The sequence below is a fragment of the Bufo bufo genome, chromosome 4 (assembly GCF_905171765.1).
Source record: "Bufo bufo chromosome 4, aBufBuf1.1, whole genome shotgun sequence".
Classification (NCBI taxonomy): domain Eukaryota; kingdom Metazoa; phylum Chordata; class Amphibia; order Anura; family Bufonidae; genus Bufo; species Bufo bufo.
In genome coordinates, this window is record NC_053392.1 from 6243026 (window position 1) to 6259362 (window position 16337).

Here is a 16337-nt window from a genome sequence, read left to right on the forward strand (position 1 = left end):
GTCACCGTCACTAGTGGGGTACCACAGGGGTCAGTACTGAAGGAGTCACTGTCACTAGTGGGGTACCACAGGGGTTAGTACTGGAGGGGTCACTGTCACTAGTGGGGTACCTCAGGGGTCAGTACTGGAGGGGTCACTAGTGGGGGCCCTATTCTCTTTAATATACACTGCGTGCAGAATTATTAGGCAAATGAGTATTTTGACCACATCATCCTCTTTATGCATGTTGTCTTACTCCAAGCTGTATAGGCTCGAAAGCCTACTACCAATTAAGCATATTAGGTGATGTGCATCTCTGTAATGAGAAGGGGTGTGGTCTAATGACATCAACACCCTATATTAGGTGTGCATAATTATTAGGCAACTTCCTTTCCTTTGGCAAAATGGGTCAAAAGAAGGACTTGACAGGCTCAGAAAAGTCAAAAATAGTGAGATATCTTGCAGAGGGATGCAGCACTCTTAAAATTGCAAAGCTTCTGAAGCGTGATCATCGAACAATCAAGCGTTTCATTCAAAATAGTCAACAGGGTCGCAAGAAGCGTGTGGAAAAACCAAGGCGCAAAATAACTGCCCATGAACTGAGAAAAGTCAAGCGTGCAGCTGCCAAGATGCCACTTGCCACCAGTTTGGCCATATTTCAGAGCTGCAACATCACTGGAGTGCCCAAAAGCACAAGGTGTGCAATACTCAGAGACATGGCCAAGGTAAGAAAGGCTGAAAGACGACCACCACTGAACAAGACACACAAGCTGAAACGTCAAGACTGGGCCAAGAAATATCTCAAGACTGATTTTTCTAAGGTTTTATGGACTGATGAAATGAGAGTGAGTCTTGATGGGCCAGATGGATGGGCCCGTGGCTGGATTGGTAAAGGGCAGAGAGCTCCAGTCCGACTCAGACGCCAGCAAGGTGGAGGTGGAGTACTGGTTTGGGCTGGTATCATCAAAGATGAGCTTGTGGGGCCTTTTCGGGTTGAGGATGGAGTCAAGCTCAACTCCCAGTCCTACTGCCAGTTTCTGGAAGACACCTTCTTCAAGCAGTGGTACAGGAAGAAGTCTGCATCCTTCAAGAAAAACATGATTTTCATGCAGGACAATGCTCCATCACACGCGTCCAAGTACTCCACAGCGTGGCTGGCAAGAAAGGGTATAAAAGAAGAAAATCTAATGACATGGCCTCCTTGTTCACCTGATCTGAACCCCATTGAGAACCTGTGGTCCATCATCAAATGTGAGATTTACAAGGAGGGAAAACAGTACACCTCTCTGAACAGTGTCTGGGAGGCTGTGGTTGCTGCTGCACGCAATGTTGATGGTGAACAGATCAAAACACTGACAGAATCCATGGATGGCAGGCTTTTGAGTGTCCTTGCAAAGAAAGGTGGCTATATTGGTCACTGATTTGTTTTTGTTTTGTTTTTGAATGTCAGAAATGTATATTTGTGAATGTTGAGATGTTATATTGGTTTCACTGGTAAAAATAAATAATTGAAATGGGTATATATTTGTTTTTTGTTAAGTTGCCTAATAATTATGCACAGTAATAGTCACCGGCACACACAGATATCCCCCTAAAATAGCTAAAACTAAAAACAAACTAAAAACTACTTCCAAAAATATTCAGCTTTGATATTAATGAGTTTTTTGGGTTCATTGAGAACATGGTTGTTGTTCAATAATAAAATTAATCCTCAAAAATACAACTTGCCTAATAATTCTGCACTCCCTGTATTTATTAATGATCCTGTAGAAGGCTTGCACAGAAAAATATCAATTTTTAGAGAGGACAGTATACTGTATATACACTACAGAGGACAGTATACTGTATATATACACTACAGAGGACAGTATACTGTATATACACACTACAGAGGACAGTATACTGTATATACACACTACAGAGGACAGTATACTGTATGTATACACACTACAGAGGACAGTATACTGTATGTATACACACTACAGAGGACAGTATACTGCATATATACTACAGAGGACAGTATACTGTATATATACTACAGAGGACAGTATACTGTATATATACACACTACAGAGGACAGTATACTGTATATATACACTACAGAGGACAGTATACTGTATGTATACACACTACAGAGGACAGTATACTGCATATATACTACAGAGGACAGTATACTGCATATATACTACAGAGGACAGTATACTGTATATATACACTACAGAGGACAGTATACTGTATATACACTACAGAGGACAGTATACTGTATATACACTACAGAGGACAGTATACTGTATATACACTACAGAGGACAGTATACTGTATATACACTACAGAGGACAGTATACTGTATATACACTACAGAGGACAGTATACTGTATATATACTACAGAGAACAATGTACTGTATATATACACTACAGAGGACAGTATACTGCATATATACTACAGAGGACAGTATACTGTATATATACTACAGAGGACATACATTATATATACACTACAGAGGACAGTACACTGTATATACACTACAGAGGACAGTACACTGTATATACACTACAGAGGACAGTACACTGTATATACACTAGAGAGGACAGTATACTGTATATATACTACAGAGGACAGTATACTGTATATATACACACTACAGAGGACAGTATACTGTATATATACACACTACAGAGGACAGTATACTGTATATATACACTACAGAGGACAGTATACTGTATATACACTACAGAGGACAGTATACTGTATATATACACTACAGAGGACAGTATACTGTATATACACTACAGAGGACAGTATACTGTATATATACACACTACAGAGGACAGTATACTGTATATATACACTACAGAGGACAGTATACTGTATATACACTACAGAGGACAGTATACTGTATATACACTACAGAGGACAGTATACTGTATATACACTACAGAGGACAGTATACTGTATACACACTACAGAGGACAGTATACTGTATATATACACACTACAGAGGACAGTATACTGTATATATACACTACAGAGGACAGTATACTGTATATATACACACTACAGAGGACAGTATACTGTATATATACACACTACAGAGGACAGTATACTGTATATATACACACTACAGAGGACAGTATACTGTATAAATACTACAGAGGACAGTATACTGTATATATACACACTACAGAGGACAGTATACTGTATATATACACTACAGAGGACAGTATACTGTATATATACACTACAGAGGACAGTATACTGTATATACACTACAGAGGACAGTATACTGTATATATACACTACAGAGGACAGTATACTGTATATACACTACAGAGGACAGTATACTGTATATATACACTACAGAGGACAGTATACTGTATATATACACTACAGAGGACAGTATACTGTATATATACACTACAGAGGACAGTATACTGTATATATACACTACAGAGGACAGTATACTGTATATATACACTACAGAGGACAGTATACTGTATATATACACTACAGAGGACAGTATACTGCATATATACTACAGAGGACAGTATACTGTATATATACTACAGAGGACATACATTATATATACACTACAGAGGACAGTACACTGTATATACACTACAGAGGACAGTACACTGTATATACACTACAGAGGACAGTACACTGTATATACACTAGAGAGGACAGTATACTGTATATATACTACAGAGGACAGTATACTGTATATATACACACTACAGAGGACAGTATACTGTATATATACACACTACAGAGGACAGTATACTGTATATATACACACTACAGAGGACAGTATACTGTATATATACACTACAGAGGACAGTATACTGTATATACACTACAGAGGACAGTATACTGTATATATACACTACAGAGGACAGTATACTGTATATACACTACAGAGGACAGTATACTGTATATATACACACTACAGAGGACAGTATACTGTATATATACACTACAGAGGACAGTATACTGTATATACACTACAGAGGACAGTATACTGTATATACACTACAGAGGACAGTATACTGTATATACACTACAGAGGACAGTATACTGTATACACACTACAGAGGACAGTATACTGTATATATACACACTACAGAGGACAGTATACTGTATATATACACACTACAGAGGACAGTATACTGTATATATACACTACAGAGGACAGTATACTGTATATATACACACTACAGAGGACAGTATACTGTATATATACACACTACAGAGGACAGTATACTGTATATATACACACTACAGAGGACAGTATACTGTATATATACACACTACAGAGGACAGTATACTGTATATATACACACACTACAGAGGACAGTATACTGTATATATACACACACTACAGAGGACAGTATACTGTATATATACACACTACAGAGGACAGTATACTGTATACATACACACTACAGAGGACAGTATACTGTATACATACACTACAGAGGACAGTATACTGTATACATACACTACAGAGGACAGTATACTGTATACATACACTACAGAGGACAGTATACTGTATACATACACTACAGAGGACAGTATACTGTATACATACACTACAGAGGACAGTATATTGTATATATACTACAGAGGACAGTATACTGTATATATACACACACTACAGAGGACAGTATACTGTATATACACTACAGAGGACAGTATACTGTATATATACACTACAGAGGACAGTATACTGTATAAATACTACAGAGGACAGTATACTGTATATATACACACTACAGAGGACAGTATACTGTATATATACACTACAGAGGACAGTATACTGTATATATACACTACAGAGGACAGTATACTGTATATACACTACAGAGGACAGTATACTGTATATACACTACAGAGGACAGTATACTGTATATATACACTACAGAGGACAGTATACTGTATATATACACTACAGAGGACAGTATACTGTATATATACACTACAGAGGACAGTATACTGTATATACACTACAGAGGACAGTATACTGTATATATACACTACAGAGGACAGTATACTGTATATATACACTACAGAGGACAGTATACTGTATATATACACTACAGAGGACAGTATACTGTATACACACTACAGAGGACAGTATACTGTATACACACTACAGAGGACAGTATACTGTATATATACACACTACAGAGGACAGTATACTGTATATATACACACTACAGAGGACAGTATACTGTATATATACACTACAGAGGACAGTATACTGTATACACACTACAGAGGACAGTATACTGTATATATACACACTACAGAGGACAGTATACTGTATATATACACACTATAGAGGACAGTATACTGTATATATATACTACAGAGGACAGTATACTGTATATATACACACACTACAGAGGACAGTATACTGTATATAAACACACTACAGAGGACAGTACACTGTATATATACACTACAGAGGACAGTATACTGTATATATACTACAGAGGACAGTATACTGTATATACACTACAGAGGACAGTATACTGTATATACACTACAGAGGACAGTATACTGTATATATACTACAGAGGACAGTATACTGTATATATATATATACACACACACACACACTACAGAGGACAGTATACTGTATATATACTACAGAGGACAGTATACTGTATATATACTACAGAGGACAGTATACTGTATATATACACTACAGAGGACAGTATACTGTATATATACACTACAGAGGACAGTATACTGTATATACACTACAGAGGACAGTATACTGTATATACACTACAGAGGACAGTATACTGTATATACACTACAGAGGACAGTATACTGTATATACACTACAGAGGACAGTATACTGTATATACACTACAGAGGACAGTATACTGTATATATACTACAGAGGACAGTATACTGTATAAATACTACAGAGGACATACATTATATATACACTACAGAGGACAGTATACTGTATATATACTACAGAGGACAGTATACTGTATATACACTACAGAGGACAGTATACTGTATATATACTACAGAGGACAGTATACTGTATATATATACTACAGAGGACAGTATACTGTATATACACTCTACAGAGGACAGTATACTGTATATACACTACAGAGGAAAGTACACTGTATATACACTACAGAGGACAGTACACTGTATATACACTACAGAGGACAGTATACTGTATATACACTACAGAGGACAGTATACTGTATATATACACTACAGAGGACAGTATACTGTATATATATACTACAGAGGACAGTATACTGTATATACACTACAGAGGACAGTATACTGTATATATACTACAGAGAACAGTATACTGTATATATACTACAGAGGACAGTATACTGTATATATACACTACAGAGGACAGTATACTGTATATATACTACAGAGGACAGTATACTGTATATATACTACAGAGGACAGTATACTGTATATATACTACAGAGGACAGTATACTGTATATATACACTACAGAGGACAGTATACTGTATATATACACTACAGAGGACAGTATACTGTATATATACTACAGAGGACAGTATACTGTATATATACTACAGAGGACAGTATACTGTATATATACTACAGAGGACAGTATACTGTATATATACTACAGAGGACAGTATACTGTATATATATACTACAGAGGACAGTATACTGTATATACACTACAGAGGACAGTATACTGTATATACACTACAGAGGACAGTATACTGTATATACACTACAGAGGACAGTATACTGTATATACACTACAGAGGACAGTATACTGTATATACACTACAGAGGACAGTATACTGTATATACACTACAGAGGACAGTATACTGTATATACACTACAGAGGACAGTATACTGTATATACACTACAGAGGACAGTATACTGTATATACACTACAGAGGACAGTATACTGTATATACACTACAGAGGACAGTATACTGTATATATATACTACAGAGGACAGTATACTGTATATATACACTACAGAGGACAGTATACTGTATATATACACTACAGAGGACAGTATACTGTATATATATACTACAGAGGACAGTATACTGTATATATACACTACAGAGGACAGTATACTGTATATATATATACTACAGAGGACAGTATACTGTATATACACTACAGAGGACAGTATACTGTATATATACTACAGAGGACAGTATACTGTATATATACACTACAGAGGACAGTATACTGTATATATACTACAGAGGACAGTATACTGTATATATACTACAGAGGACAGTATACTGTATATATACACTACAGAGGACAGTATACTGTATATATACTACAGAGGACAGTATACTGTATATATACTACAGAGGACAGTATACTGTATATATACACTACAGAGGACAGTATACTGTATATATACACTACAGAGGACAGTATACTGTATATATACACTACAGAGGACAGTATACTGTATATATACACACTACAGAGGACAGTATACTGTATATATACACTACAGAGGACAGTATACTGTATATATACACTACAGAGGACAGTATACTGTATATATACACTACAGAGGACAGTATACTGTATATATACACTACAGAGGACAGTATACTGTATATATACTACAGAGGACAGTATACTGTATATACACTACAGAGGACATACTGTATATATACTACAGAGAACAGTATACTGTATATACACTACAGAGGACAGTATACTGTATATACACTAAAGAGGACATACTGTATATACACTACAGAGGACAGTATACTGTATATATACTACAGAGGACAGTATACTGTATATACACTACAGAGGACATACTGTATATATACTACAGAGAACAGTATACTGTATATACACTACAGAGGACAGTATACTGTATATACACTACAGAGGACAGTATACTGTATATACACTACAGAGGACAGTATACTGTATATACACTACAGAGGACAGTATACTGTGTATATATATATATATACTAGGGATCGACCGATTATCGGTTTGGCTGATATTATCGGCCGATATTGAGGATTTTGAACGTTATCGGTATTGGCATCTATTTTGCCGATATACCGATAACGTATTGGGAACACAGAACGTGCTGCTCTCAGCGCTCTCTGTGTTCCCTCCGCAGCACAGGGGAGAAGGAAGCAGTGTCTCCTCCCCCTGTGCTGCTGCTGCCGCTGCCGCCAATGAGGGGATAGAATATAAGAGGAGGGGAGGGGCTGTGGCCGCTGCGCCACCAATGAAGATAAGCCTTTCATTCATTCATATACAGGAGGCGGGAGCTGCAGAGTCACGTAGCCGGCTCCCGACCTCTATGAGCAATAGCTGCGGTCCGCGGTAGTTAACTCCTCAGGTGCCGCGGATCGCAGCTACCGCTGATAGAGGTCGAGAGCTGGCTATGTGATTCTGCAGCCAGCTCCCACCTCCTGTATATGATTGATCGATAGACTTATCTTCATTGGTGGCGTAGTGCGCCCCCCCAAGCCCCCCAGTATTAATCATTGGTGGCGCAGTGCGCCCCCCACCCCCATCCCAATCCCGGCCAATAGTAAAAACATTGGTGGCGCAGTGCGGCCCCCCCCCCCCCCAGTATTAATCATTGGTGGCAGTGGCCACAGGATCCCCTCTCCCCTGCTCCTCCGATCTGAGCCCCAGCTGTGTAAGCCTGGGGCTCCGATCGGTTACCATGGCAGCCAGGACGCTATTGAAGCCCTGGCTGCCATGTTAAGCTCCATGCTGCTGTGTGCACTATGCACAGAGCAGCAGGGACAGTGTGAGATCCTATTCACCCTGATAGAGATCTATCAGGGTGAATAGGACAAAGGTTCTAGTCCCTAAGGCTGCGTTCACACGGGCGAGATTTCCGCGCGGGTGCAATGCGGTAGGTGAACGCATTGCACCCGCACTGAATCTGGACCCATTCATTTCAATGGGGCTGTTCAGATGAGCGATGATTTTCACGCATCACTTATGCGTAGCCGCGAGACTGCGGGCCCTTTACCGCAAGAGCCGCGAGACTGCGGGCCCTTTACCGCAAGAGCCGCGAGACTGCGGGCCCTTTACCGCAAGAGCCGCGAGACTGCGGGCCCTTTACCGCAAGAGCCGCGAGACTGCGGGCCCTTTACCGCAAGAGCCGCGAGACTGCGGGCCCTTTACCGCAAGACCCGCGAGACTGCGGGCCCTTTACCGCAAGAGCCGCGAGACTGCGGGCCCTTTACCGCAAGAGCCGCGAGACTGCGGGCCCTTTACCGCAAGAGCCGCGAGACTGCGGGCCCTTTACCGCAAGAGCAGCGAGACTGCGGGCCCTTTACCGCAAGAGCAGCGAGACTGCGGGCCCTTTACCGCAAGAGCAGCGAGACTGCGGGCCCTTTACCGCAAGAGCAGCGAGACTGCGGGCCCTTTACCGCAAGAGCAGCGAGACTGCGGGCCCTTTACCGCAAGAGCAGCGAGACTGCGGGCCCGTTACCGCAAGAGCAGCGAGACTGCGGACCCGTTACCGCAAGAGCAGCGAGACTGCGGACCCGTTACCGCAAGAGCAGCGAGACTGCGGACCCGTTACCGCAAGAGCAGCGAGACTGCGGACCCGTTACCGCAAGAGCAGCGAGACTGCGGACCCGTTACCGCAAGAGCAGCGAGACTGCGGACCCTTTACCGCAAGAGCAGCGAGACTGCGGACCCTTTACCGCAAGAGCAGCGAGACTGCGGACCCTTTACCGCAAGAGCAGCGAGACTGCGGACCCTTTACCGCAAGAGCAGCGAGACTGCGGACCCTTTACCGCAAGAGCAGCGAGACTGCGGACCCTTTACCGCAAGAGCAGCGAGACTGCGGACCCTTTACCGCAAGAGCAGCGAGACTGCGGACCCTTTACCGCAAGAGCAGCGAGACTGCGGACCCTTTACCGCAAGAGCAGCGAGACTGCGGACCCTTTACCGCAAGAGCAGCGAGACTGCGGACCCTTTACCGCAAGAGCAGCGAGACTGCGGACCCTTTACCGCAAGAGCAGCGAGACTGCGGACCCTTTACCGCAAGAGCAGCGAGAATGCGGACCCTTTACCGCAAGAGCAGCGAGACTGCGGACCCTTTACCGCAAGAGCAGCGAGACTGCGGACTCTATACCGTAAGAGCAGTGAGACTATGGACTCTTTACGGTAAGAGCAGTGAGACTATGGACTCTTTACTGTAAGAGCAGTGAGACTATGGACTCTTTACTGTAAGAGCAGTGAGACTATGGACTCTTTACTGTAAGAGCAGTGAGACTATGGACTCTTTACTGTAAGAGCAGTGACACTATGGACTCTTTACTGTAAGAGCAGTGAGACTAGGGACTCTTTACTGTAAGAGCAGTGAGACTATGGACTCTTTACTGTAAGAGCGGTGAGACTATGGACTCTTTACTGTAAGAGCAGTGAGACTATGGACTCTTTACTGTAAGAGCAGTGAGACTATGGACTCTTTACTGTAAGAGCAGTGAGACTGTGGACTCTTTACTGTAAGAGCAGTGAGACTATGGACTCCTTACTGTAAGAGCAGTGAGATTATGGACTCTTTACTGTAAGAGCAGTGAGACTATGGACTCTTTACTGTAAGAGCAGTGAGACTATGGACTCTTTACTGTAAGAGCAGTGAGACTATGGACTCTTTACTGTAAGAGCAGTGAGACTATGGACTCTTTACTGTAAGAGCAGTGAGACTATGGACTCTTTACTGTAAGAGCAGTGAGACTATGGACTCTTTACTGTAAGAGCAGTGAGACTATGGACTCTGTACTGTAAGAGCAGTGAGACTATGGACTCTATACTGTAAGAGCAGTGAGACTATGGACTCTATACTGTAAGAGCAGTGAGACTATGGACTCTGTACTGTAAGAGCAGTGAGACTATGGACTCTTTACTGTAAGAGCAGTGAGACTATGGACTCTGTACTGTAAGAGCAGTGAGACTATGGACTCTATACTGTAAGAGCAGTGAGACTATGGACTCTATACTGTAAGAGCAGTGAGACTATGGACTCTGTACTGTAAGAGCAGCGAGACTATGGACTCTGTACTGTAAGAGCAGTGAGACTATGGACTCTTTACTGTAAGAGCAGTGAGACTATGGACTCTTTATGGTAAGAGCAGTGAGACTATGGACTCTTTACTGTAAGAGCAGTGAGACTATGGACTCTTACTGTAGAGCAGTGAGACTATGGACTATGGACTCTTTACTGTAAGAGCAGTGAGACTATGGACTCTTTACTGTAAGAGCAGTGAGACTATGGACTCTTTACTGTAAGAGCAGTGAGACTATGGACTCTGTACTGTAAGAGCAGTGAGACTATGGACTCTTTACGGTAAGAGCAGTGAGACTATGGACTCTTTACTGTAAGAGCAGTGAGACTATGGACTCTTTACTGTAAGAGCGGTGAGACTATGGACTCTTTACTGTAAGAGCGGTGAGACTATGAACTCTTTATGGTAAGAGCAGTGAGACTATGGACTCTTTACGGTAAGAGCGGTGAGACTATGGACTCTTTACTGTAAGAGCAGTGAGACTATGGACTCTCTGCCTGAGGAGGTGCTGATGGTGAGTTCACTATGAGGCTCCATTCACACGTCGGTAACGAGTTTTGCGGATCTAAAAATCTGTGGATCAGCTAAACACGGACACGGCAATGTGCGTTCTGCATTTTGCGGACCACACATCGCTGGCACTAATAGAATATAACTATTCTTGTCCGCAATTGTGGACAAGAATAAGACAAGTTCTATTTTTTTCGGGAACAGAAATGCGGACCCGGAAGTGAAATGAATGGTTCCGCAATTCCATTCCGCAAAATGCAGACGTGTGAATGGGGGCTAAGAGTTCAGGAGGGGCCTGGGTGTATTTCTGGAGTGTAATAATATTACAGGTTATAGTCACTAGAGAGGGGTCGCTGATCCAGGGAGTTATTCTGATTGGAGTCGGGAAGGGATTTTCTTCCCCTAAAGTGAGGAACATTGGCTTCTCTCTCACAGGGTATTTTCCTTCCTCTGGATCCACTTGCAGGATAACAGGATTGACTGGATGGATGGAGGCTTTTTTTCAGCCTTATAAACTATGTTACTATGTTCAGCTGCATCACAAGGGACACGCCCAGTGGGATCCTATAGCCACGTGCGCTGCTTGGATACTGTCGGCACTCCCATAGAAACTAATGTGGGCCCCGTATAAATCCAGAGGAGGGTCCTGCACCTATCGGACACCTTCCCACAGACCGCGGCCCGGGACCTTCCCACAGACCGCGGCCCGGGACCTTCCCACAGACCGCGGCCCGGGACCTTCCCACAGACCGCGGCCCGGGACCTTCCCACAGACCGCGGCCCGGGACCTTCCCACAGACCGCGGCCCGGGACCTTCCCACAGACCGCGGCCCGGGACCTTCCCACAGACCGCGGCCCGCGACCTTCCCACAGACCGCGGCCCGCGACCTTCCCACAGACCGCGGCCCGCGACCTTCCCACAGACCGCGGCCCGCGACCTTCCCACAGACCGCGGCCCGGGACCTTCCCACAGACCGCGGCCCGGGACCTTCCCACAGACCGCGGCCCGGGACCTTCCCACAGACCGCGGCCCGGGACCTTCCCACAGACCGCGGCCCGGGACCTTCCCACAGACCGCGGCCCGGGACCTTCCCACAGACCGCGGCCCGGGACCTTCCCACAGACCGCGGCCCGGGACCTTCCCACAGACCGCGGCCCGGGACCTTCCCACAGACCGCGGCCCGGGACCTTCCCACAGACCGCGGCCCGGGACCTTCCCACAGACCGCGGCCCGGGACCTTCCCACAGACCGCGGCCCGGGACCTTCCCACAGACCGCGGCCCGGGACCTTCCCACAGACCGCGGCCCGGGACCTTCCCACAGACCGCGGCCCGGGACCTTCCCACAGACCGCGGCCCGGGACCTTCCCACAGACCGCGGCCCGGGACCTTCCCACAGACCGCGGCCCGGGACCTTCCCACAGACCGCGGCCCGGGACCTTCCCACAGACCGCGGCCCGGGACCTTCCCACAGACCGCGGCCCGGGACCTTCCCACAGACCGCGGCCCGGGACCTTCACACTAGCGATGTCCGGATCATGAACGAATCGTTCTTTTGAATGGATTCAGTTCACTGAACCGGAAGAGTCGGTTCCTCTGACTGAGCCGATCCGTGTGAAGCCGCTCAGTCAGATTAGCATAGAGGCAGCAGGAAGCTAGCCCCGCCCCTCCCCGCCCTCCAACCAATCAGAGGCAGCCAGCACTGACTCACAGCCCAGGGGGAGTCGCAGGGACTCAGAATCGTCTGAGTTTATTAGTTAAAAGAATCTAATGAGTCACAGACGTGTCACCGAGTCCCTGCCGGGCGTCCTGCTCTGCGGCTCCCTGTCTCCTGACAAGTCCGTGGGTGGGGGGTGGTTGTATAGTATTGCATGTAGCAGAGCTGTGTGTGTATAGGGTGCTATGGGAGGGGTATAGTATTGCATGTAGCAGAGCTGTGTGTGTATAGGGTGCTATAGTATTGCATGTAGCAGAGCTGTGTGTGTATAGGGTGCTATAGTATTGCATGTAGCAGAGCTGTGTGTGTATAGGGTGCTATGGTGGGGGGTATAGTATTGCATGTAGCAGAGCTGTGTGTGTAGAGGGTGCTATGGGGGGGTATAGTATTGCATGTAGCAGAGCTGTGTGTGTAGAGGGTGCTATGGGGGGGTATAGTATTGCATGTAGCAGAGCTGTGTGTGTAGAGGGTGCTATGGGGGGGTATAGTATTGCATGTAGCAGAGCTGTGTGTGTATAGGGTGCTATGGGGGGGTATAGTATTGCATGTAGCAGAGCTGTGTGTGTATAGGGTGCTATAGGGGGGTATAGTATTGCATGTAGCAGAGCTGTGTGTGTATAGGGTGCTATGGGGGGGTATAGTATTGCATGTAGCAGAGCTGTGTGTGTATAGGGTGCTATGGGGGGGTATAGTATTGCATGTAGCAGAGCTGTGTGTGTAGGGTGCTATAGGGGGGTATAGTATTGCATGTAGCAGAGCTGTGTGTGTAGAGGGTGCTATGGGGGGGGTATAGTATTGCATGTAGCAGAGCTGTGTGTGTAGAGGGTGCTATGAAGGGGTATAGTATTGCATGTAGCAGAGCTGTGTGTGTATAGGGTGCTATAGTATTGCATGTAGCAGAGCTGTGTGTGTAGAGGGTGCTATGGGGGGTATAGTATTGCATGTAGCAGTGCTGTGTGTGTAGAGGGTGCTATAGGGGGGTATAGTATTGCATGTAGCAGAGCTGTGTGTGTAGAGGGTGCTATGGGGGGGTATAGTATTGCATGTAGCAGAGCTGTGTGTGTAGAGGGTGCTATGGGGGGGGTATAGTATTGCATGTAGCAGAGCTGTGTGTGTAGAGGGTGCTATGGGGGGGTATAGTATTGCATGTAGCAGAGCTGTGTGTGTAGAGGGTGCTATGGGGGGGTATAGTATTGCATGTAGCAGAGCTGTGTGTGTAGAAGGTGCTATGGGGGGGTATAGTATTGCATGTAGCAGAGCTGTGTGTGTATAGGGTGCTATGGGGGGGTATAGTATTGCATGTAGCAGAGCTGTGTGTGTAGAGGGTGCTATGGGGGGGGGGTATAGTATTGCATGTAGCAGAGCTGTGTGTGTATAGGGTGCTATGGGGGGGTATAGTATTGCATGTAGCAGAGCTGTGTGTGTATAGGGTGCTATGGGGGGGTATAGTATTGCATGTAGCAGAGCTGTGTGTGTATAGGGTGCTATAGGGGGGTATAGTATTGCATGTAGCAGAGCTGTGTGTGTAGAGGGTGCTATGGGGGGGTATAGTATTGCATGTAGCAGAGCTGTGTGTGTAGAGGGTGCTATGGGGGGGTATAGTATTGCATGTAGCAGAGCTGTGTGTGTATAGGGTGCTATGGGGGGGTATAGTATTGCATGTAGCAGAGCTGTGTGTGTAGAGGGTGCTATGGGGGGGTATAGTATTGCATGTAGCAGAGCTGTGTGTGTAGAGGGTGCTTGCAGCAATGTAGCAGAGTAGGAAGCCTGGCAGGGACTCGGTGACAGGATTCTTTTAACTAATAAACTCTTAGACCATTATCTAAATCCCTGCAATAACTATACAGTGTAATTACATCCCAGTCTGCTCCACTGCATTCACTGCAGCAGAGCTGTGTTTGCCGGGAGTGAGTCCCTCCTGACCTTCGGTTCACCTGAGAGCCGACTCGGCAAGTTACCGAAGATCCGATGAGCTGAGCATGCGCACTGACCTTCAGTTCACTGGCTTCTGCCGGCTCAGGAAGTGAACCGAAGATCCGATTCATGAAAAAGATCCGAACTTCCCACAGACAGCGGCCCGGGACCCCAGGAATCTCCCCGCACATCCAGCAGTGTCAGCCCGGAGCAGACCCGTCCACAGCTCCTGTTACCTGGGAGGGGAGCCTCCATCATGGCGGCCGGGGGCAGCTTCTCCATGGAGACTGACGGAGGAAGGACCTGCGGTGACGTCATCGTCATGTGATTAATGCTAGAGGGGCGGAGTGTAGCAGTGTACAATGTATGTGCTGGTAAAGGACCTGTAATAATGTCATGTGACCTGAGGGGCGGAGCTCAGCAATGTAGAAGATATCTGTTTAGGAAAGACATGCGGTGACGTCACTATCATGTGATCAGTGAAGGGGCGGAGCTCAGCAATGTAGAAGATATCTGTTTAGGAAAGACCTGGGGTGACGTCACTATCATGTGATCAGTGAAGGGGAGGAGCTCAACAAGGTTGAAGAAAAGTAATTGTGAGGAAACTGAAAACCTGGAAAACGAAGAAAGCGGGAAATCTCTACAGAGAGGCTGGGAGTTGTAGTCCTCTCCTACCTCCTCCTGTAATGTCCTCTGATATCACATAATAACAGGCTGGACATGCTGGGAGTTGTAGTCCTCTCCTACCTCCTCCTGTAATGTCCTCTGATATCACATAATAACAGGCTGGACATGCTGGGAGTTGTAGTCCTCTCCTCCCTCCTCCTGTAATGTCCTCTGATATCACATAATAACAGGCTGGACATGCTGGGAGTTGTAGTCCTCTCCTACCTCCTCCTGTAATGTCCTCTGATATCACATAATAACAGGCTGGACATGCTGGGAGTTGTAGTCCTCTTCTACCTCCTCCTGTAATGTCCTCTGATATCACATAATAACAGGCTGGACATGCTGGGAGTTGTAGTCCTCTCCTACCTCCTCCTGTAATGTCCTCTGATATCACATAATAACAGGCTGGACATGCTGGGAGTTGTAGTCCTCTCCTCCCTCCTCCTGTAATGTCCTCTGATATCACA

The 16337-nt window shown here is 45.2% G+C and overlaps 1 pseudogene; it reads right to left on the minus strand.

Moving 5' to 3' along the window:
• LOC120998311 overlaps positions 1–15491 on the minus strand; it is a 38408-nt pseudogene extending 22917 nt beyond the window's left edge.
• Between the last annotated feature and the right edge of the window lie 846 nt (positions 15492–16337).